The sequence below is a fragment of the Colias philodice genome, chromosome 22 (genome assembly GCF_061535455.1).
Source record: "Colias philodice isolate Cphi_HAF_F1 chromosome 22, ilColPhil1 Martin Lab GWU primary, whole genome shotgun sequence".
In the NCBI taxonomy this organism is placed as follows: Eukaryota; Metazoa; Arthropoda; class Insecta; order Lepidoptera; family Pieridae; genus Colias; species Colias philodice.
Window position 1 is genome coordinate 190,976 of NC_143107.1, and position 24,817 is coordinate 215,792.

General features: G+C 32.3%; 1 non-coding gene across 1 annotated transcript; it reads left to right on the forward strand.

Moving 5' to 3' along the window:
• The first annotated feature begins 24,099 nt into the window (after positions 1–24,099).
• On the forward strand, positions 24,100–24,261 carry LOC149478200 (U1 spliceosomal RNA). The gene has a single exon (XR_016317458.1). It is a non-coding gene; the product is annotated as a U1 spliceosomal RNA (small nuclear RNA).
• The last annotated feature ends 556 nt before the right edge of the window (positions 24,262–24,817 follow it).

The following is a 24,817-nucleotide window of genomic DNA, read 5'->3' on the forward strand; positions in this document are numbered from 1 at the left end:
ACGTCTTTCATAATATGTTCAATAACAAGGAAAAGATTTTTACTAAAATAAAAACTGACGAAAATTTGAAAATGTTAAAAAAATTGTCAACCGAGCACAGCCGGGACGAAGAGCTTGTTCATAATATAAATGGTGAATATCAGTATAAGTAGTTAGTGGAGTATTTAGTCAAGTAATATTTAAGCAAAGTCTGCGACTCGCAAGTGAGTTACGTGAGCTGTATAGAGCGGTCGCACCGTCTTGTGATTGCTCGGACATTGTGTGTATATGCGCGATTTGCAGATCATGCACGATTTTATAAACAAAAATCTTGTTGTAATCATGTTGTTAGTAATTGAGGTACGTCTGGAGTAGCTACACGCTACTCCAGACTCACACCGTTTCGTCGTAAGAGATCTTAATATCTTAATATACTATTATAAAGGCGAAAGTTTGTAAGTATGGATGTATGGATGTATGGATGTTTGTTACTCTTTCACGTAAAAACTACTGAACCGATTACAATGAAATTTAGCACACATATAGAGGGTAACTTGGATTAACACATAGGATAGGTTTTATCCCGGAAATCCCACGGGAACGGGAACTATGTGGGTTTTCCTTTGAAAACGCGGGCGAAGCCGCGGGCGGAAATCTAGTAAAAAATATTATAATGATTTGAATGAATGAATGATTTCGTAGAGTATTCGTAGACTTACGTAGCATGTATAATTATTATTACGTGTATTAAATGATTACACATTCTATGTCGTGTAATAGATGTGAAACTGCCTGCTTAAAATATATTATTTCTTAAAATAAGCTTCAGTCTACTCTCTCTCTAACATATAACAAAATTTTGATCTTATCAATTAAATTAAATTCTTTTACCTAATGAAATTCCCCACACGTAACACGTACATAGTGGTCAAACTTCTGTTTTCTTAACTTTTTATATACCTAACTAAATTCTCTTTGTGTTTATCTGCAGTATCTCCCCATACATAGCGACATAGTGGTCACACCAAGAGCGCTAACTCGATTGGTGACCGCGACTCGTCAGTGCGCAATTATACACCTTCATGGGGAAGTAATTGACATCCATGGGCGCAGTGGTGGTGTCGATTGGTACAGGTTCGATGCTCGGGATTAAATTGTGCTATTTTTTTGTAGTAAAGTAAATATTATATGGGTAATAACTGCTTAATACTAGGTGACTTATGACCACTTTTCGATGTCAAATTAATTAATAATGTAAATTCACAAAATATAATGGTGTATGTTAATGTATAAAAATACAATTTAGACCCGCGAAAATAAGGCTTTTACGGCTTTTTCCTGTGATTTTCTATTTACATTAACTAGGTACTTCAGTTTAATTTAAATCCAGATCTCTACATTATAAATACGCAAACTGCTGCACCAAAGCAGACGATACACACTAACCACATTTATCATCACAAATTGTCACTACAAATTCTAAAAACACGCTCAAAACGATTAGTTAGTCCCAGCACTTGAAATTACAGCTATAAAGGCAAAACAAATATTTGCTTACTCATGCCATCCATCACGGGGATCATAATAACACGCACTCAAATTAATACCTGCCTACAAAGGAATAGATTTGAGCAATCGACGACCAGCTTCACTTGACCCCTGCACAATATCACCAAAAAGTTGGCCTGATATTTCTGAAATTATAATTGTGCATGCTATTTTATTCTTTACATTTTTAGCATTAGGTGTTGTAATAGCATGCACTTATTGGGCAATGTAAATTGACTTCGGTTTCTGGATAAAGATCTTCAAAGGTTTGTAACTCAATAAATGCGGGCTTATTAGTAATGTTAATTTTTAGTATATTTAAGTAAAAAAGTTTTGAATGGCATTTAGAGTGCTTTTAGAGAAACGATATATTTACGTACAAACTACTGTTTTTTGATTGCCTTCTTGTGGTGGCTAAGTGGGTATGATTATTTTAGGATAGAAATATTATACCTAGCAGATGGCATCTTTGCATTTGATTTAAAAAAAAATCGTTTATTTGTTTCAATATTTCAAAACAGTAACATTTCAAAAAAGTAAAGCTACTTAGGTACTTTTAAAATTAAATGCAAAAAAAAATTATTTTTAACAGTTTTAAATTTATATTATACATATTATCGTCTTCTATAACTAGGTAGTTACTTATAAATATACTAGCGGTCCGCCCCGGCTTCGCCCGTGGTACATATGAAAAATAGATGTTGGCCGATTCTCAGACTTACCCGATATGCACAGAAAATTTCATGAGAATCGGTCCACCCGTTTCGGAGGAGTAGGGGGAGTCCGGGAGACTTGAACCGCTTTTTACTAAAAACTCTATAAAATCTGATTAGTGACCTTGAGAGCTTTAAGATCTATACCATATGGAAGCCTTATTATCTGGCTAAGATTTTATACCATTTTGAAAATAAAAATTGCAAAGAGAAGACAGTAAACTAAGTTTTAATGAAAAATGAGTTTTGATTCAAGTCTCCCCAACCGGCGGGACACTTGCTCATAAGGTGAGGGACACTTGCCCATACCTTTTTAGAGAGGAGAAATGAAGCAAATAAAGCATATTACACACATTATTTATGTATTATTTAGACACGTTTAACAATAACTAGAATATTCATAATCACCTTCTAAACAAATTAGTGAAAATAATAATCCAAATGTTTTCTGAGCAACTGCATACCATAACATTCGCTTTTATTATTAATTAAATACTCGTTTGAGGTATCTACTGCTATATAAATCTACAAAACAAATTTAAAGACATTTTTTTCTATAAACTAAGAATAGCTATCAGTCTCAAAGATTAAATGTGGCACATGTAAAATCAACATAGGTTTAATAAGTGGAACTATAATTCAATGAAATTGGCGTAGTCGAATGCTAGTTGCATTGCTTGTTTTCTGGTTAAGCCATAGTGCATTTTACTGCAGGTCAATAAGTAACGAACGAGCAATGTCTCTTTATTTACATTGAAAATCTGGGAGCATTTGTATTGACTCCCCTTGTCTTGCAAGGGTGTTAACTTTTGTTCACCTAACAGGTAAAACCGTCGTAAAATGGTTCTGTCTATCCCATACTTGATTGAAATTTGACGAATAGATTTGCCACTCTTTATTTCTCTGTCTGCACTTTCAATCTCAGACTAAGTACTTAAACGGTTTCCTGTGACGACTACCTTCCTTAGGCTTATACTGAAATGGCATTTTCTTTCTGAAACAAAACAAAAACTAACTTAAATAGTGCACAAACTGCAAAGGGAGAGTTGAACCACTGTTTAAGTCTCCCGACTGCAGACTGGTTCAACTCTCCCACACCCGACTCAAGGCCATATCTTGATTTTTTCCAACAAATCCACTATCACCTGGAGAACAACACTGAACGTACGACAAAATATGATAATCTACTAATGCAATAACGTAGGTGTTTGATACATACCTTCATAAATGCGTGCATAGCAATTAAAACAACAGATCCAAAAAAATTCACTTGGTCCATTGAAAAGTTACATTTGGGGTCGCATTTTTTAGAGGACGCAATTTTATTTTTTTGATGTGTAGGGGGGGTCAGTGTGAAGCTATCACCAAGTTTGTGGGGTCGCCACCCTTGTCCCACGGCCGCCATCTTGAAAATAGCGATTGAAATGGTTTTTACGATATATCACTTAAACTATTTATCTGATAATAAAACAATGTTAACATTATTCGTTGCAAATTAAATTCTCTACAACTTAGGTTCAGTAACTTTTTGTCGTAGAACTATAAACAAAAAAGTTATAAGTGAAAATGTTCAGAAATTAGAGATGTTTATATTTTTCAATAAAACTTTTTTTTTATAAGTTTACGAAGAAATTATATCAGACCATTTTTGTAGATTGTTTTTCGTAGAACAACTTTTATTTACAACATTTTTTCATTAAGTAAATAGCTAAGGTTTTACAGCCATCCGAAGTGAGTACTATTTTAAGTACTCTTTACTATACAGAATACGATATATTATGTGTGTACTAATAATAATTTGTCACCAGTAATTATTTTATTTTTGTTATAATAATATTTTTAATAATTAATTTTACAATATTATTAATAATTAATTATTGAATCTTTTCCCCACAACCCAGGAGGTAGAGTCTGAAAGTGCGTTTTTTTTTACGTCGAAAAGCAGGGCTGAAATGTTCTGCAGTGTGCTTCCATTGTTGTGGAGTCTGGGAAAAGAGCCAATAGCCAATTTATTATGTATAGTTACTACTGAAAAATAGTACTCACTTCTGAGCGCTGTAAAACCTTAGCTATTGACGTAATGAAAAAATGTTGTATATAAAAGTTGTTCTACGAAAAACAATCTACAAAAATGGTCTGATATAATTTCTTCGTAAACTTATAAAAAAAAAGTTTTATTGAAAAATATAAACATCTCTAATTTCTGAACATTTTCACTTATAACTTTTTTATTTATAGTTCTACGACAAAAAGTTACTGAATCAAAGTTGTAGAGAATTTAATTTGCAACAAATAATGTTAAAATTGTTTCATTATCAGATAAATAGTTTAAGAGATATATCGTTAAAACCATTTCAACCGCTATTTTCAAGATGGCGGCCATAGGACAAGGGTGGCGACCCCACAAACTTGGTTTTAGCTTCACACTGACCCCCCCTACACATCAAAAAAATAAAATTGCGTCCTCTAAAAAACTCAAGGTCAGGCCTAAAAAATGTAACATTTCAATGGATCAACTCCGCGACGATGAAAACACTTTTTTGTAACTCACGGTCGAACGCGTCTGTTATCACTCAAAATTTCGAATTGCTTGTGATTGGCGAATTATGCGCGTTCATTTGTTTGCCACTTGGCGTAATTTGACGCCTAATTTAAAAAGTTATTGAAAGTGGTTCAACTTTCCCACCTGGGCAAGTCTCCCGGACTCCCCCTATGCAGACTAACATTGTGACACGAGAATTTTATATATAAGATTTTTGTGTGTCATGTTATAAAGCATCACAGATCAAAACTATGGCTTAAATTAAATTATAAGTAGCAAAATTGTATTTTAATCCGCTCCAAATTTACAAAAAAAAAATCATAAAAACGCAAACATTATAAGTGCAACAAAACCGTCTTCACAACATTTCGGATTTGCGAATTACAATATCATTGAAATACACCAAATATTTGTAACCCATTGACCATTCACATTCTAAATAACAAGCACTTTGAATGAATCCTTTCCATGAATCGATGTTCATTTGAAATGAAATAGGAATAAAATCAAACCTTTCAAACTGATTTTTTCACAATAAACAACGTTTGTATTGAGAATTGTAAACACAAAACATATAGATGTATTTGAGTTTACATTTTACAACGCCGCGCTGTTAGATAAATATGACACAATAAAATGTTTTTGAAAACTGTATTTGTGAGTATATACATCATATATAATTACATCAAAAGCTCAAAGTATTTATTTATTTGATACTTTATTGTACATATTATATGCACCAAGCATGGAAAACGAAATACAATTATTAAAGTGAAACTTTTATTACATCGTCTCAAACTTTTTGGTCTGTGTAGCGCATGTCGCGTGTATCGCGGCTGCCGAGTAGTAGTCCGGGATACATCGCCCATTTTTGCAAGTGATTACTATCAAGCTAATTTTTCGTGAGTAGCTTTATTTTGATGAGATGCCCAATAATTTCATGTACAAAACTCTCGATTGTGGTAGCTACCAGAGGAAACAAGGATAAAATATTTTGATTTGATGGTTCTCAAATATTAATTACTAACTGAATGTTTTTTTTTTGTTCAATCTCAAGATAATTATCTAAATTATTCGAAAAAATATTTGTCCTACAAAATCTATGGTTTGATCAAAGAGTCCCCCTTTCCAATGTGTATCGATAACGAAGTCATCATAAATGATTACTAACCAGCTGATTTTTTTATTTTCACTTATTTAATACTTATATAATTCAACAGACATATTGTCCTACAAATAGCGTAATAAATATTTGAGAACCGTCAAATCAAAAATTTTTATCCTTGTTACTTACCTCTGTTAGCTACCACAATCGAGAGTTTCGTACATGAAATTATTGGGCATCTCATCAAAATAAAGCTACTCACGAAAAATTAGCTTGATAGTAATCACTTGCAAAAATGGGCGATGTATCCCGGACTATAGGTATACCTACTCGGCAGCCGACCGTCACGCGACATGCGCTACACAAAGCAGTGTTCGGAACCGTTCTAACAGTTTCACTTTTACCGTGGTTTCATAAAACCACACAACATTTTTAGTATTAGATAATACTTAGTATTAATGAAAGTATTTAAATTTTAAATAATAAACTACTGTAAGTTATTACAAAAAAAAATTTTTTTTTTTTTGGAGCACCTCCAATGATAATATTATATACCTACAAACTAGAGCACCTCCTTAAGGGCTTGGTCTAGTAGTGCAAACAAATGCATCCTGTCATCCTATATGTAAATAATACAAATGTACTATGGGAAAGTTGCTCCACTTAATTTTTAAAAATTAAATCATTCGTATGCATAATTTAATATTCGTAATAAGTACCAGACATGACAATTTGAAACAATTTTCGTGAAAATTACACCAGGTGATTTTTTTTATCAGTACACAAAATTTGCGAATACGTTCTATTGATATCTTCAAATGCATAACTCTATACATTTTTTTCGACCTAAGTTTCTTAGTGAAAGTTGTTCAGTTTAACTAATAAAACGGATAAACAAATTTTGTATATAATAAAAAAAAATGTAATGTTAACACGTCCGCTCGCATCAAAATTCATAAATTACATATATGCATCGCGCGGAACGCCGTCCTTATATAGGAGTCGAGGAGGCGTGGTGTCGTGCGGCCCGCGTGTGCCGCAAACGGTTCAAGCCAAATCCGACTTTTGGCGCTACAGGTTACATCGCTGAATCCACTGCGGGTAACGCAACGTGTGTTCGCGGTTCTACAGAACAACGTCTATGGATAAAACTGAAAAATTAAGATTTATTTTTTTTCTTCGTATTTTTCCAGGATAAAAAGTATTCCATTTTATGCCCAGGATAATAAGGTATAATTATACCAAGTTTCATTGAAATCGAACCATTAGTTTTCACGTGATGCCTTCACATACAGACAGACAGACAGACAAAAATTTTTTTAATCACATATTTGTGTTTGGTATCGATCCAGTAACACTGCTATTTATTTTTTAAATACATATTTTCAAAGTACAGAATTGACCCTTCTACGGATTTATTATATTATGTATAGTATATATATTTATATGGATAAACCTAATAAATATTTTGCTAGCATTCTGATGCTTTATCGGTTGCACTGGATTTTTCTTTTCTTTTTTCAATCGCTTGAATGACATAGGATGGGTCCTTGATGGGCATGGAATGCTGAAGTCTCGAATCAATCAATTCTGACAGTAGGCAATTTATGTAAAATCTTGATAATGGTCCATCATTTTTTTTTTTTTGCCTAAACTTATATATTCTATTTTTAACGAATGATTCACTCCAGTCCAAACAGCAAATAAGCAGACTTCTGCTTCTGCAACGTTTAGTTGTCCCTGAATTTGGAAAAAATAGTCATGATTCTTATCTATGACAAAAGTGTTATTTTTTTGCATTGTATTTCAAATATTAAATTTTTTATTTTTAACCGCATCTTCCGCATTCATCTCTTTTGCCGGAATTAGACATTTAACTTCTACTAGTCCCATTTTCCCTTCTTGATATGGGAGTGTATAAAGTAAATTTTTCTCGTTATACTTTTAAAAAGTTATTATTGTCATTTTGCTCATTAGGTAAAGTAATTTCGATATCAGTTTTAAGTTTTTTGATACCTGCAATAATAACGTCATAATCGCCTGCACATACTTATCGATTACACCCTGTATACAATCCACCATCCACATTCATAATGTTTTCCTGTCCTCCTCTCCTTTACGCTGTTCACCGATACATTTTAAATGAGTAAATCTGCTACCACTGAAGGATGTTTCATTGTGATCAGCAAATTTTCACCACTGTTGTCGATTATTTGTTTTTCATTTTTAATCAGCAATTGGGAATCATCAGTTTTGTTTTTTGCAGATTGGTGATGTACCCTAAAAATACGTCGAAAAGGGAAAGCATCAACGAATTATCGTTTTCGTCCTCTTTTTTTATTCTTCGCGTCTCTGTTAAACTCAAAACTCAAACTCAAACATTTATTTATTCAATTAGACTTCTTCTAGAAGCACTTTTGAAACGTCATTAGGTACATATTTTTAACATTTACCACCGATTCGGAAAGCAGTATCTACGGAGAAGAATCGGCAAGAAACTCCATAGTTGCTCTTTTTACTTGTTACTTGTGTTTGTTTAGTTCAACACCCATTGAATTTTCTATGTTATTGCGATCTTCCATTACATCTGAGTTTTTATGATGTGATGATAATCCATTCGTTTTAATATTGGTACTTAGAGTTGGTGGACTAAACTAGAAATGGTGGACTAAATTTGTCAGCGCGTCTGTAAGATCAAAATATAAAACCAACATCCTGTATTTAAGTTACAAAATTAATAATCAAACAACATGCCGCTACGTTTAAAATGACTAGAAGAAAAAAAAGAACACCTCGACATATTTGGAATTTTGGAGTAAACAAATCATTTTCCCCGTATGTCCCAAGTTCAAGTTCTCAATATAATTAAATATATTTCGTATTTCTCAAACGAAAAATAAACATTTTTGGAACTTCAAAAAAAATATATATTATAAGAAAATTTATGAGCTTACTTTAGTTTAAAAGAAACATTCATCCCTTTACTGAAACCCCGTAAAATAAAGAAATTGTTGCCAATCACCTTTGTAATGTATTTGGTTTCATTAACTTTATGTTCGAAGATAATTTTTTTTCTAGTAAGTACATAGTTACACGCATATTTTTTTCGTTTATTTTCCATATCGAAATCAAATGTTTAAAAATACGAATATTTGCACAAAACTAAGATAAAAATAATCAATTAACAAAAATATTAAATTTAATGAAGTAGAGCAACTTTCACTTCGGTATGAAGGAAAATCGAGCGTAGAGCACACGTCAGAACGCTCCGGCCCAAGGAGCGCGACTGAAGAAATTCGCTAGGATTTTTCCTAATTATTTTAAATATATTTTTAATATTTAAAGAATTATCAAAATTCAAAAAAATTTTTTTTTAAAGGATTAATACTCATTGGTCTTCAACCAACTCGAATAAATTAATGGAAAAAATAACTTTTAGCAGTATTTATCAATAGATTTTGTAAGGCAAAAAATGGGAAATTTAATGAATTTATAACGTTCTAATTAGGAAAATCATAAGTTTTTCGGCAATTGTATTCAGCAGTTTTTAATAACGACTATATAAGGATAATAATGTGCTGATCAGATTGTGTAAATTGTAATCGGTTGCAACGTAGTGAGTGCACAAACTTAGCTCGAAATGTCTTTGGGGGAAAGAGACTTATCTTGAAGGCCTGATTAAGGTAACATAAAGTAACTTTACAAATGTGAAAAAATTCACGCGCATTGCGTATATAACACTAATTGATAAACAAGAAAAAAAAATTCAGTTTATCATTTCATTAGCCGGGAAAAAATTGTCAAATAACTTGTTGAAAACGCAATTTTGCTAGACTGCAGCCTTAAGAATTTAGATAGCCGGAAATAGTATTTCAATTTTATTTTTGTTCCTTGTGTCATAACAATGACTATTACCTACTCTTACAATACCACATCAATGCAATGGTTTTTAATACTAACACATTTTATTCAATGTTTCAGTCCTCACTTATTTAAACAATTTATAAATGAACAACATCCAAATAAGCTTAAAATTAACAAAACACAGTAGTCAGAATCTCACAATTATTTCAAAGTAGTACAGAAGCCGATCTCGATTAAAATCAAATAATCTAGTACTGGGTGTCCGAGCTCTGGGACATCATTAAGCAAGAGCGTCACAAATTGCCTCATCATCTTATAAGAGAGCCTTAAAACGAATTGTGAGCGTCGTTTAACATGATTGCTTGCGATTAGGGTAGCCAGGAGAGAACTTCATCTAAGAAAATATAGTTTTGCTTAGATACTTTTAATAAATACATAGCGGTCTTCTGTGTATTTACATATCTTTGTTTTTGAATTATCGTGTAGATTTATTTAATGTTTATTTCATCGCAATACGTCTAGTGGAATACAGATGAAAATCATAAGAGGAAAAAAGTAGAGCACGATCGAATCTTTAAGGGATAATTATAGCCTCTATCATATTTTTGTATTCTAAAAGCTATTAAATCAAAGCTTTGGAAGCTTAAAAGTTACGATACTCGTGCCATTTAACAATTATGTATGCTGAATTCAGTATTTTAAATATCAATTTTATTGGCTGGTTATCTTTGCCCCTTCGATCAGCTTCCACTATTTTTAAGTTTACACCAGAGATGGAACTTAAATATTATATCGTTTAAGAACTTAAATAAATAATAAATTATAAGTGTGAAAATATTATTACAGAAGAAAAATAAAAAAATAATATGGTGACCCTACAGCGCAGGGCGCAGGCTCTCAAGGCGTCAGTAATTACTGGACGATGGGACGCGCTTAAATCTTAATACAATTTTTATTGTTTTACTAGCGGTCCGCCCCGGCTTCGCCCGTGGTACATATTTACGTTTTCTCTACATAAAAACCATCCTCGTACTTCAAGGAATATAATAAAAAAAGAATTATCGAAATCGGTTCAGCCGTTCTCGAGTTATGCGCTTACCAACACATTTTGCGATTCATTTTTATATATAAGATAACGAAAGACCATTAGTTATTTAGATAGAAAAGCTTAGGCGTTGATGATTTATCATTTCATATTAATTTTATTATTTCGACGTAATTTTTAAACTGTGCCTAGATATCGTGAAGTTTAAGGAGAAGATTTTAAAAAGTTTGGTTTGAATTTGTTTTGTAATAAAAAATGTTATTACGTATTTTATTACATTGGTACTATTCAATAGAAGATTATATAATCCAGTTAAAACCAGACGAAGCCGCAGGCGAAAATGAGATCAGAATATATCGACTAAACTAACCCCTCAATTTGTCACATTTGGTCTAAAACAATTTCTTTATGACCGTTTTGGAAATAACAATCATCTATCTCGCTCTAGCGGTGCCTCTCGCTCGCTCTAATGGAATTATGCATCCATTTTTGTAAGCGCTTCGAGTCAGATCCAATTTCAAAGTCATTTGTTAGAGCATAAAACAATTATTAAAAAACTCGAGTGATTCAACGAACAATTTGCCATTTTACATCGTTTAACTTTGCAAGGGAATCTTTTGGATGCTCTGCCACGGAGATATAGACAGGAGGCAAAACTTATGATGCTTAAAACAAATCGTAGACATGTCGTAGAGAAATTTACAATTTTATTTTCGTTCTATAGTTGAGCAGGAATAAGGACATTACGGAATAGTACATTAATTGTATGTGAGATAATAAATTTATGGCTAGTCCAACACATATAATGTAGGACTAACTATCAACATCTTTAATGGCTCTACCAAGTAGAGCCGCAGATGTTAATAGTTATAGAACTAACTACCTACATATAATCTTTTTTGTTCTTAGAATTGTACAATTTACGTATATATTTGTAGCCTAAATTACATTTGGTTTACAATCACGAGGACGTTTATTAAATACCATGTAAAATAGTAAAAGATGTCAAAAACGTTGTTATAGTATTACATTAGAATTAGAACCAATCCCTTAAATACAACTCATATTAGATAGTTTTCGTGCTCGTTTCTACGCTGAAATATAGCTAAGCGGTCACCCATCAATTGACTGTCCGCGCATTGAGCTCCTTTACCTATTTGAGTATAATAATATGAAATATAGGCTGAGATTGTAGCGCAGTCAGATAATTTCTTTATCGAAAAAGGATCTTGTAAATAAGGAATACATTTTATTTACTATGATCTACTACAAGTATAGGACAAGTGACTAAACTTTTTTAATTTGTACCTAATATAGCGTCCAGTGAAGAGCGACGCGATAGCGAATCATATAAGGCAAAATCTGTAAAAGCAGATTAAATATATACATAATATTACGTATATATACGTATTATTTCAAGAAATTCACATTCGGCAATCAACTTTCATATTAAAAACTTATACACTATTAAATATCTAATATGTAATTTAAAACTAGCACTATTTTGAAACGCTACAATGAGGAGAAAATAAGCCCTCAGTGTTAACAAATTCCAACAACTTTGATGATCACTCTCAAATCCATATAAACATGCTTTAAGCTTGTGCTTTTAACTTTAATAATACCCGCTCCGCTCATGAATCATGATTCCCCCACGTCGCTCATGCGCATGCGCACACCCCACTAACTCAATAACACAGAATACATTACGCACTCAGACACGACCCTCGTTTGTTTTTATAACAATTCGCTCTGGTTTCATTAGATTGCATCTATTGTGCTAAAATGTTTGTCCGCTGTTAACGCCTTAACGGGTGAATGGATTTTGATGGAAATTGTTTTTGTTGATAGATATGATGTACCTACTTCTATCAAAATATTGATAGTGTGACGATGATTTTTAACTGATATAAAACACGATTTAGGAAAAAGTGTAACAATGAATAAATCGTGAAAAATGTTTTAAATCCGTTAAAAGTACACGAAAGTAGACTTTTTTACGGAATTTCTTTAATACGAATTATTTTTACACACATTTTAATCGTGTGCACGCAAAATAAATAAAAAAATCTAATTATATGTAAGCGAAAGGTATCAAATTGTGTAATATCAATGATACGGAGCGGGAATCGAACCGGTAGTTACCGCGGATCAAAGGGAACTGTTACTGCAGTTCGGCGGAGTTCCTGCTGAGAAATATTCCAATTTACATTGTTTGGTTCCGTAATATAAAAGTAGTTAGGTAAGTATAATTAGATTTAAGGTGCTTCAATTAGCTTCTAGTTGTAACATAATATTATTATAATCATTAAATAATTCGCTTCTTTTGCGCGTATAAAAGCTTTAGCTTTCTATACTTTCATAGCTAAAACTTAAAAGTTAATATAATATGTAATTTTTTACCGTTCAGATACCTATCTCGTTGCTCAAAAGATAGCAACTAAAAAACTACATAATATTTACATTTTAATATTTTTGTATGGATAACAATAATTAAAAACCGTCTTATTAAAATATAGTCAACTCGACTTAATACTTATTATAAATGCGAATATATTTTGTGACTCCTTCACGAAAAATCTACCAGGCGGAATTGGATGAAACTTTACAGTAATATAGATTAAAATCAAAATAGCACATTAGCTTTAGAAATGCTTGATTTTGCCGCGGGTGAAGTTATATCCATATTTTCAGCAAGCCTGCGGAACCCTAAAGTAAAACACACAAAGCATTGCGGCGTCCCGCGGCGTCGCACATGGCTAATAGCATAGCTGATATCTGATCGGATACGCTAATTGTTACATTTTAACATCTGTATGTTTGTACCTTGAAATGTTATGTGCAGAAATTGAAAAAAAAAAACTGTAAAAAATATATCGTTCAATTTTTACATTTCTTCTGCGTATTTTTACATTTTTTACATTACGTTCACTAGAAATTGGAAAACCTTTTATTTTTATTTTGAAAAATTAAAGCTTATTTTAAAGTTTGTACTTTGTACTAAAAAAAATGCAAAAAGTAGGTACCTACTTAGGTCCTATGCACCGCGCGTTTTACATAATAACTTATGTAAAACACGTATATTAAGTTTTATTTAAGCTTATATTTTACAGTATTTTCAGGATAAATCTATGATATTCTAATAATGCTATTGCAGACCACAACCAGTCCAACAGATCTGCATAATCTGGAGGTTTCAATTTTATTCTTTCATATTTAAAATAACAGTAATAGAATAGGTTATCTAATATCCATACATATAACAGTAACCCCATATAAATCGTCACAAAGGAATCTCGTCACCATACTTTTTAATTTCAATACAAATCAACAACCATTACTAAATAACAACGTTATACATTTGCCCAGCATGTACAAAACATTCAAATAAACTCTATTTCAAAGTGATAGAGTTCAAAATTGTAAAACATGTGATAAATGTAAAATGGTAATAGTTAGTAAAAAGCTTAACATTTGTTTAAGGCGTATCACGTGGGGACGAAATAAATTGAATTTTAACACAAATTGGTGAAGGGTCGAGTGGAATTAATTGCATTCAAATGAGATGTTTTGGCTTCGAGCTATCTTAGTCTGCTGTAACAACTATAGTATGAATTAAAACAAAAAATTGCAAAAAAGCTTCCTAGTTTTAGTTTAGTTCCTTAGCTTTACCCCTATCCTTTTAAATAGGAGAAATGTTAGTACTATATTAAACTAATTCTATATAAGGCTGTCTTTTCCATCATTCTATTCTATAATATGTTTAATGGAGCATCTCAATTTTGACCAAAAATTTTCAGTCAATGCAAGCAAAATATGTATGAACATTTTATTAATATTTGAAGGGAAGCAATTTTTTCGTTTTAAAAACTTATCTATTTAATAAGTTACAACTTACAAGTAACTCGTAACTTATTGCTGAATGCTGACTATAATGACTATTATTTATATAAAAACCAGTTGAAAATATAATATACCTACATATAAGTATTTCAACTGTGGACGCATTTAAGTCTCAGTATTTTCAATATAATTACTGGAAAACTAGATGTTGTTTATAATATTTGTTTTATAAGAGCTACAAAAAACGCAGTGGCATATATCACAATTGCAATGTAATACGTCTTTCACTTTCCGACAGCGTTTCCACAAAAACTCATCTACCATCTCTGAAGTAGCCGATCCATTGAAAGACCAGAAGCAAACAATCCTACATTTCTAAGAAAGTATTACATTACTCGCGGTACCACAAAGATGTTACTATACAAAGTAATCTTGTGGTTTTCTATGTTACGATGTTTTTCAGAGCTTATGTAGCAATTAGTTTTACAATGTAACCAGTAGGAGTATTGAGGTTTCGTCTCGAATAACCTTTTATTTTGTGAGATTTCGATCTATGAGTGAATAAATTGTACGGAATGGAGGGCACGCTTCGATTTTTACATTCTTTTTGTGGGTATGAAATGCACATGTTCTTTAATCTGCATATTTAATTATTATTATAAACACTCGATATCTATAAAATAAATCAAAATACAATAAATGTTTTAGAATACTAGCTGTCCGCCCCGGCTTCGTCCGTGGTACATATTTCGCAATAAAAGGTAGCCTATGTTCTTTCTAAGGGTCTAAAGATTGTCTGTGCCAAATTTCCTCAAAATCGATTGAGAGGTTTAAGCGGGAAAGCGTAACAGACAGACAGAGTTACTTTCGCATTTATAATATTAGTAGGGATCTCTTATTTTCAATAATAAGTACCTAGTGTAATTTCAGCGATTTTTTACAAAATGTTATTATCATTTGCTTTAACTTTTGCATGCTTTAAACATCGTTATAATATTATAGAGAAGTAGCTTTCCGCCCGCGGCCTCGCCCGCCGCACCCGCATAGTTCCCGTTCCATCCTCACAAACTTTCGCATTTATAATATTAGTAGGATGTCTTTCGACATGTTTAGCTTCTATATTCATGTTTTATTACGATCAAGTTACAATCTATACAATTCACCTAATAAAACCTTTGCCTAGTCCACTTTATACTATAATCTATAACATGTTTACAATTTTTTCGCTACACAAGAGCCTACAAAAGCTGGCTAATCCCAACCATACAATGGTGTGGTCACTTGGTTCACGCATCATTGTACATCACACATAGAAATCAGATATTGTAGTGACCAGCTTTTTGCTTTGAATAGCAAAAACTTCTGAGAAGGAAGCTTTGGGATTTGAAGTGGGCATTTGTAAGTATAAGTAAGTTTGTATGTTTATAAGATTATCGTGTTGAGGCGCGTTATGTGGAATGAATTAAACTAATATTTGAATTGGTTTTTTCATCGTTTTTGATGTTTTGTTGGAAATTAAAATGTTTTAAAAATACTTAGATAGGTGTTAAATTAATGCTTATGTTCAAAATGCATTTAGTGATCAAATTATTACTTTAGAATTTAGACTGAACAATTTGTAGAGCCCTTGTTTTATCTCATAAATATTTGTTTAAAAATTACCTCTTTCGCGATTTTTTCAGTCGCTTTGTTGACAAGTGATAATTGGCATCTATGTTTAAGGAAATTGGTAAAATAAAAGTGATTATTTTTCCGACCCAAATATTGACCAATAGAATTGCACCATTCGACGTCACGTCGTACAACCTACATGGTATTATACTGATAATTTTTTGAAAATTTTCTCTGGTAGTTGACGTCAAACTGACAGGTTGAATTCAATTGTGAAATTATTGGCCGACATTTGGGACGGAAAAATAATCCCCCGAATACCACACGAGCTTCAAAATTATCTGGCATTTCCCTCAAGGTTCCCTGCAAACAAATAAAGTCGTCAAGTTTTTCAGGAAAAATCACTCGCGCTTCGCGAGTGATTTTTTAACCTGACTCCTTCATTTGTTTGCAACGAACCTATCGGAAAAATACCCGATAATTTTGAAGCTCTTGTGGTATTATAAGTGAAAAGTAAACGGTTTATAACAACTTATAGATAGATCATTATTGAAATATTATTATCTAGCCACTTGTATTGTGTGATTCTCGGTCATTGTAGAGCACGCGCAATTTTTATATACATTAACTTTAAATTTTAATCAAACCTTTAGTACAAAGGCTTCTTATAATAAAACAGGTAAATTTAAAATGATTTTATTTGAGAGAGAGGAGAAAAGAAGAGAATTAGAGAAGAAGAGATTACTTAATATATGGACAATTAGAAGCTATATTGGGTCACCGATAGGAAGTGTCGGTGTCGGGGTTCGATTCCCGGCGAGTGACGATACCTCCTCTCAATCTACGGTTGTTCCGAAAGGGATGCGCGACTATCGACATTTTTTGTCGATAATTAAAAAAAACACCTTAGTATGAGGAAATTGAGTAAAAGGAAAGAGATAAGCATTATGTTTACGATTAACTTACATACAACAAACTTGCAAAAATAATAAGGAGATATTATAGACTCAGAATCTGTAATGAGTATGCAAGTTAATATATGGGAATATGGGATGGCAATTGGCAACGCATAGAAAGGTAAGTGCTTGAATGAAATGCAAATGAGTAGTGAATATAATATTATTACTGATTTGTCCTAATCCGCCTGTTATTAGTCATACATTTAATATCTAATAATTTAATTTGATATAGAAAGTGGTACAAACAGTATAGTGAACACGAGTTTTCGTTGAAGCTAAAAGATCATGAAAGAATGCTCTTGCTCTAGCTCTAGCTCTATGTTCGTTCGTAAATGCACCGTAATAGGAACTATATGGCGACAGTAGCAATTATTCATTAAATTGTTAGATTTAATCAATAGTGACTTCTATCACCATATTATTTCTAACTTAGATAAGTCTTAATTGATTATAGTCTTAAGTTAAATGGTGTGTGTTACTTCCAATATAACATATTTATCGATAAGAGTATTCTATCGATACATTAGACAAGAATCACATCACTAGTGGGCGGGCCGAGCGCGCGAAATTGGAGGAAAACTTTCGTAAGGGGAAATAAAATGGGATTGATAAAAATTGGAACCAAGCCGCTCGTACAGAGCTGTACTTGTTCAAGTATTCGTGTTTCTAAAATTGTGGAAGATACAATGTATTATGAAAGAGCCAATCAAAATAAAAGACTCGCATAACACAAAATTGTTAAGATGTAGACTTAGAGAACATATTTTAATCGATATTTTATATGCGCTAAAACATACGTAAATTAAACTAATATTAAAATATAAAAATTGTAAAATAAAATAATAGGCATTGAAAAGCAGTTGAGATGGCTTATGTATTAAGATGAATGTAATTTATAATATTAAATTACTATTATAAATTAAATTCATCGTAATAGGCGTAGTCGTTGCATATGTTAAATATGAGTAATGAGTATCCTATCTTAAAATGTATTCCCATTGCAGGGTTCTTTTGTACTGTTGATGCACATTAGTTTGTCAAGTCAATATTTAATACCTATACCTATAATACACACGTTTCTTCGAGCGAACCACGTCACTGAGTATCTACCTACTGACCGAGCTGCTTCACGAGGCTGCTCGCTCTGTATAGACCAACCTAATTAGTAACGTTTTTAAATAACATCAGTCTTATGTCCAAGATAAAAAACAAAACAAATCTAATCCCAAATCCGTCCCTGCACCATCTGAGGGCTCGAAATTCACTTAGCTTCGTTTGTCGAAGCTTTTCGCCTCTTGAAACTTTTCAATAGCCGGGAATCGAATTCAGTCCCTCCCCCCCACTCGCTCCCCCCCTTCCCCCTCTCACACCTGACGTGAATGCATGTAACGCCTGCAGTTTACGGAAAAATGTGGGAAATACATACAAATATCAGTTTGTATTTGTAATGTTGTGTTATTCAATTTTAGCGTGTTAAGTTTTGTATAACGTTAACTTAATGTTAATGTAACAACATTTTTAACCTATAAAGCTCATATATAAAACAAATATGGAATAAATTAATAATAAATTGCTTTTATGTTAGCACTTTGGTCATAAACGAGTATAGCTTACCGTATACCGAAATCTACGTATTTTGCTCTAGCTTAAAATTAAAACGTTTATACCTATTCGTGTATAACAGTATAATGAGCCCTTATCAATACTAACTTTTTAACTCCTACTGAATCATCTTTTTTATCCCCACAAAGAATATTTTGCCTATTTTGCCCTTTGCCTATTTACCTTTTCAGAGCCGATTCAAATAATATTCCATTTATTTTTTCTTAACTTAACCATTAAAGTATTGGCAATTCTATTCAGAAATTAATGGCATACCTTGATAAATAAAATAAATAAAAACTAATAAAATAAAACAGCCCATTCGTAATAGCTTAACGATGAACATAATGTTTCGTCACAAACACGCGCACAATGCATTGATCCGACTTCACAAAAAAGTGTTAATGCGTTAACTAATCCAAGGGGTGGGAATTACACGCTTATACAGGGTGTTCAAAATTATAATTATAATGTCTCTGGAAAATGTAGAGTAGGTATTACAAATTTATGATGTTGATGATTAAATATAAAAACTAAAATCGTTTTTCCCGGTGAAATCGATTTGGATTAAATTGAAATGTAGTTACAGACCCAGTATCCAACTTATGCTACTTTTTTCATAGGTAAGTTAACCTTTAAACATCAATGATTGACGGATAAGTATGCGACGAAAAAATTTCAGGTTCTTAGTTTAAGAGTGGGTATAAAGCAAAATTACCTATCTACTATTAGATAATACGTGTATTATTCAAGACCAAATCTAAAAAGTAAAATAAATGTCAAACTAGATATTTTCGAAGGTTCTCTCAGATCATAAAATATTAAAATTGACTCGATAGAAAAAAAATCACGAAGTTACCTCTAAATTTCATATTGTGAACAGGTGGAACCGCAGTTGCCAGCTAGAACATTATTTTTATTTTTTATAAAGTTTTATCCTACTAATCATTGCTACTAATATTATAAATGCGAAAGTTTGTGAGGATGTGTGTGTGTTTGTTACTCTTTCACGCACATACAACTGAACCGATTACAATGAAATTTAGCACACATATAGGTTTTATCCCGGAAATCCCACGGGAACTGGAACTATGCGGATTTTCCTTTGAAAACGCGGGCGAACCGGCGGGCGGCAATCTAGTCGTTTATAAATATACGTATTCACATGAAACTATCCTGGTTAGTTGATATAACAAGTTAAACAAATCTAAATTAGTTAATGAAGTTGGATTTAATGAAAGTTGTGAAAGAGCTGTTAGTTTAGGTCGAGCTCGAACTGGAGTATTCATTAAATCTACATCATTGTTGCTATTCAGTTTTGATTGAGGCTTCTATATTCATTTAAAAACAAATTAACCGTGGATAATACACAAATTAATGTGGTTGAAATTAGAACAATGGTTTAGGATTATTATTGACGTAATTCTTAACTAAATAAGCATTCCCAAAACACTATGTTTCCTGTGTATTAATAATTTTATGTGCATTGTAAATAATAATATAAAAGGTATATTACAGATACCTACTATACGAAGCTCTTCTTCCTTTGTACTGTGTAATAAAAAATATTCACTACCACATAATATAACAAGTAACAAATATTTTATTACTAGATTTCCGCCTGCGGCTTCGCCCGCGTTTTCCCGTGGGATTTCCGGGATAAAACCTATCCTATGTGTTAATCCAAGTTACCCTCTATATGTGTGCTAAATTTCATTGTAATCGGTTCAGTAGTTTTTACGTGAAAGAGTAACAAACATCCATACATCCATACTTACAAACTTTCGCCTTTATAATATGTAGTAGGTATTAAGATTATAATAGTATTAAGATAAGATGTGCTAATGATTAATTATTATGAATCCTCAAATATAAACAAATTAAGAAATGCAAAATAAAAACATAAATTAATAATATTATCATCCTGTAAATAAATTTGTCGCATATTCTTCGCGCGCATCAAACCGTGAAATGTCGCTTAAACACTACATATCGAGTGTGTCAATTAAATCCATGTAATAACCTTTATTACTATACAGTTACAGTACAAAATTGAATACACCAATTATTTACTAGAAAAAAATCGAATAGAATACTCGATAATTTTTCATACGAAAGTGAATTTTATTACATTGTAATAGAAACTAATATCGTTTGTTATAATTAATAATGCCACAGACAAAATAACAGTATGAGGTCGTGGTTGAGGTTTAGAGGATTATGCGTAAGCTTATTGTAATATTCGCTAATAATTTAATATTTGTTATAATATTACACTCTATAGATATTTATGGTTATTAGCCCCTTTGTATCGGAGGGTAGACGGTAATAACATGTAATATGTAACGTATTATGAAGTGAAATAATAATTAGGTACACACTTTAATTAGGAGCGATTCAGTAATTGCAAGTATTAGTGTAAATCAAGTACATAATGTAAGGAAATTTTGATAATACTTAAGAAGGATTTTATCCATGCGTAAGAAATTACGCTTATAAAATTTCCTTTGTCTGACCTTTTTCCTGGAAATAATTTATTCTGCACACAAATATTTTTCTTTTTTTTCTATATAAATACATTCCTTCTTATCCTCCTACGTACGAACTAAAATAATTTCAATTCATTTTATTATCATAGTGGTAAAGTTAATTACCGTAGGATTAGGTATCGTACGATTCACATAATGTTTACTCTAATATACTTAACCAAAAAGACCTTTTGTCTCCTTCGGAAAATGAATAATGCCAATTTATGTTAAACATTTGAAATAAATTACCAGCTTAGTTCGATTTTCCATTCCTATTAATTTTCAATATATTAGAAAATCTAGGAATTGGCGGTCTGAGCTGTGAATCATGATGAAATGCGGGAAGTCATAAAGATGCATCCAGCTTCCGAACGCTTTGATTGGCAGAAGTGATGAGATGTAGCGAGAGCTGTTTGAAAAACTAAGGAATTTTTGTTCAAAATATTAAAAAACAAATAAGTACGCATTGTATAAATTATTATTGTTGAATTGAATAAGGGACGTGCAAGAAATCTCTCTGTAACTTATTCTTGGATTGCAAAAATTCGCCTTTTTCATAAAAATAACACATAATATAGATATATGTAGGTAAATAAATCAACAATTAATTGCAATATGCAGCGCTTTGTCCTTTCAAAAGTTTCTGTGTTTCTTTTTCAAGAATTGTTTGTAAACGGAACATATTGTACAATAATGTAGGCAATATGGTTTTATTCAGCCTTTATATTATATTCTAGAAACATCTAGAATGTTGCATCTCGCGCCGCATCCTTCACAATGAGTCGTTAATCGTGTTAAGTTTTCCATTTCCCGTTTCCCCGTCAGTCTCTATATTTCATTTCACTCATTATTGTCGAGCATTGCGATATTAATGCATATATTGTTCAATGCTAAACTATATCATAGTTCAATAATAGTTTTAGCAAGTAGGTCTGCTTAAAATAATACGTAAAAAGTATCCTGCATGTTTTTCGAGGTATTCATCAAATTAGCATAAAAAATTTCAGTCAATTAACAGTAAAAAAATTTTGTGTGAAAGACCAATTAATTATAAACACTCATATTTTTGAAGTGAAAACTTCTTTAGCGGCGTTGAGCACTTTTTCTGTAATGGGTATAAAATCTTAAACTCGCGTCAGGAGTCAGGACACGTGACCTGATCGAAAAAGCGTAAGACGGATGGAGAGTAGACAGCTATCCCCTCTCTACTACGCGCGTTTTCACTTCTGCCGGCACTCCCGGAGTGCAACCCGTCTTTTTTTATTTAAATAACATTGATGTGTTAAAATTTCATACGTTTCAAAAAACAATTCAAACATAGGAAGAAATCCTTAATATCTTCGGATAGTAACATTACCTGAGGCGGCGTAATTACCCATTTCTGAAGAGGTGTTATGGCGGACACAATAACAAATACTCTTGACGGATTTGCGCAAATTTCCATTGTTACAGGATTATATTGTTTGAAAACATGTCGGAACTTTTATGTTGTAATCAATAGAGCCTTTGTAGCTTTGCGAAACCTCGTGTGATACTTAATCTTGGAAAAAACTTAAGCTGGATATTATGTTATGGATATGAAGTGTTTGAGAAAAAATTATACGTGGTTCGTGCGTTGGATAAGAATTGTTAAAAATGTTACAAAGGATATGCGATATATTTTGTATTGTTGGGATCGTGGATTTAATTAATATTTTATTTTTATGTCAGTTTAATATTATACTTTTTAAACTTAGGTACTTATTAAGTTTTGTATCATAACTCCTTATAATTTATTTTAATTTGATTACTAACATTAATGTTAAGTTTGTATTCTACTAACAACCATTTGTTGTTGTGGACCTGCGTTATCCGAATAATTATGGCCAATAAAAAAATAAAAATAACGATCGTTTAATATGCACCTAGGCAATAATTTTGTGTTCTAGATTTCCATTTGTATTCGTATATGTTGAGAACTTATTTATATTGTAAAGCATTCTACTATTTTAACTGATAGAGCCTTTACTGTTTGTATTTAATCCGTCTTGTAATTAATTTCCACAAAACAACAGCAAAATCCACACTAATTCCAAAAAGCGAATCGTTCAGAATCCAACGAATAATCGTTCGCCAATTAAATCGCTTATTTCCTTTATCTCGACGACTGCTTAACAATAACTCTTCACACTAAAAGCTACTTTATTACCAAGTTATACGTCTGAAAGTTAAACACGATCTATCTCCTGAAATATGCTGATTTAGTGCGTATTTGCAATAATAGATTTCAGACTCTACAAGTAGGGAATAAAGAGCATTTTTCAATGTTAAGTATAGATGAGTGGAGGTAAATGGGAAATTGTTAGCTAACTGAGCGACGATGGAATAAAACAACTCTTTGCGCTAATAATGAGAAAGTTCCAACAGACTGATGGCGGCATAGACGCAGTCGAGCTATAAATAATATTCGTTTTATGGAAACACTTTTAAGAAAATATGATTTTATAACTACTGAAAAACACTCTATATATTATAAATTATCTCTACATTTTTTTGATATAAAATTACAGTCATGTAGAGTCGATGTAGAGTTGAACGGCAACAATATAACACGTTCTATTGTAGATGGCGCTCTAAAGCTATTTTGGTAGAGCCACCGACATAGAGTCAGTTTACACATGTTTGGTAGAGATGGCAGCACCTTGTTATTTCGTGGATATAAATCGCGCTATAGAAATTCTTTTTCGAATACGTAAATAGTCCGGGGAACTTGGCGAAATCATACTTACCTGGCGTAGGGGACACCGTGATCAGGAAGGCGGTTCCCCCAGAGCGAGGCCCCGCCATTGCACTGCGGCGGGGTTGACCTCTGCGATTATCCCTAATGTGGATAACTCGGACGCGTAATTTTTGGTAGTGGGGACTGCGTACGCGCCGTCCCCCCATAAATGATATACACACTCAGTGGAGACTGGAGAATGGACTAACTAAAAGATAAAGCAATGTCCTAACTCCTAAATATCTATACTAATATTATAAAGAGGAAAGGTTTGTATGTATGTATGGTTTTCACGCATAAACTACTGGACCGATTTTGATGAAATTTGGCACAGATAATCTTTAGACCCTGAGGGCTGAGAAAGAACATAGGCTAACTTTTATTGCGAAATATGTACCATGGGCGAAGCCGGGGCGGACCGCTAGTTTTAAATATTTATATAAACTTAGAATAACAGCTATTTTAAAGATATTTATCCCTTACTTAAATTCGAACGTAACTGAGAACTTGACTAAATCACTAACTATTAGATAACTACTTGACATATTTTTTACTATTACGAATGATATTACGAATGAATCGATAAAGGCATATTACCTAATTTATGAGGAATCGTTTTTATAAAGATCTTCTAAAGATATGAATTAGAAAGAGATTGGCAAAATGTTTATACAGCTTGTTAAAAATAAATAAAATAACAAGCGACTACCGTTCTGCTTA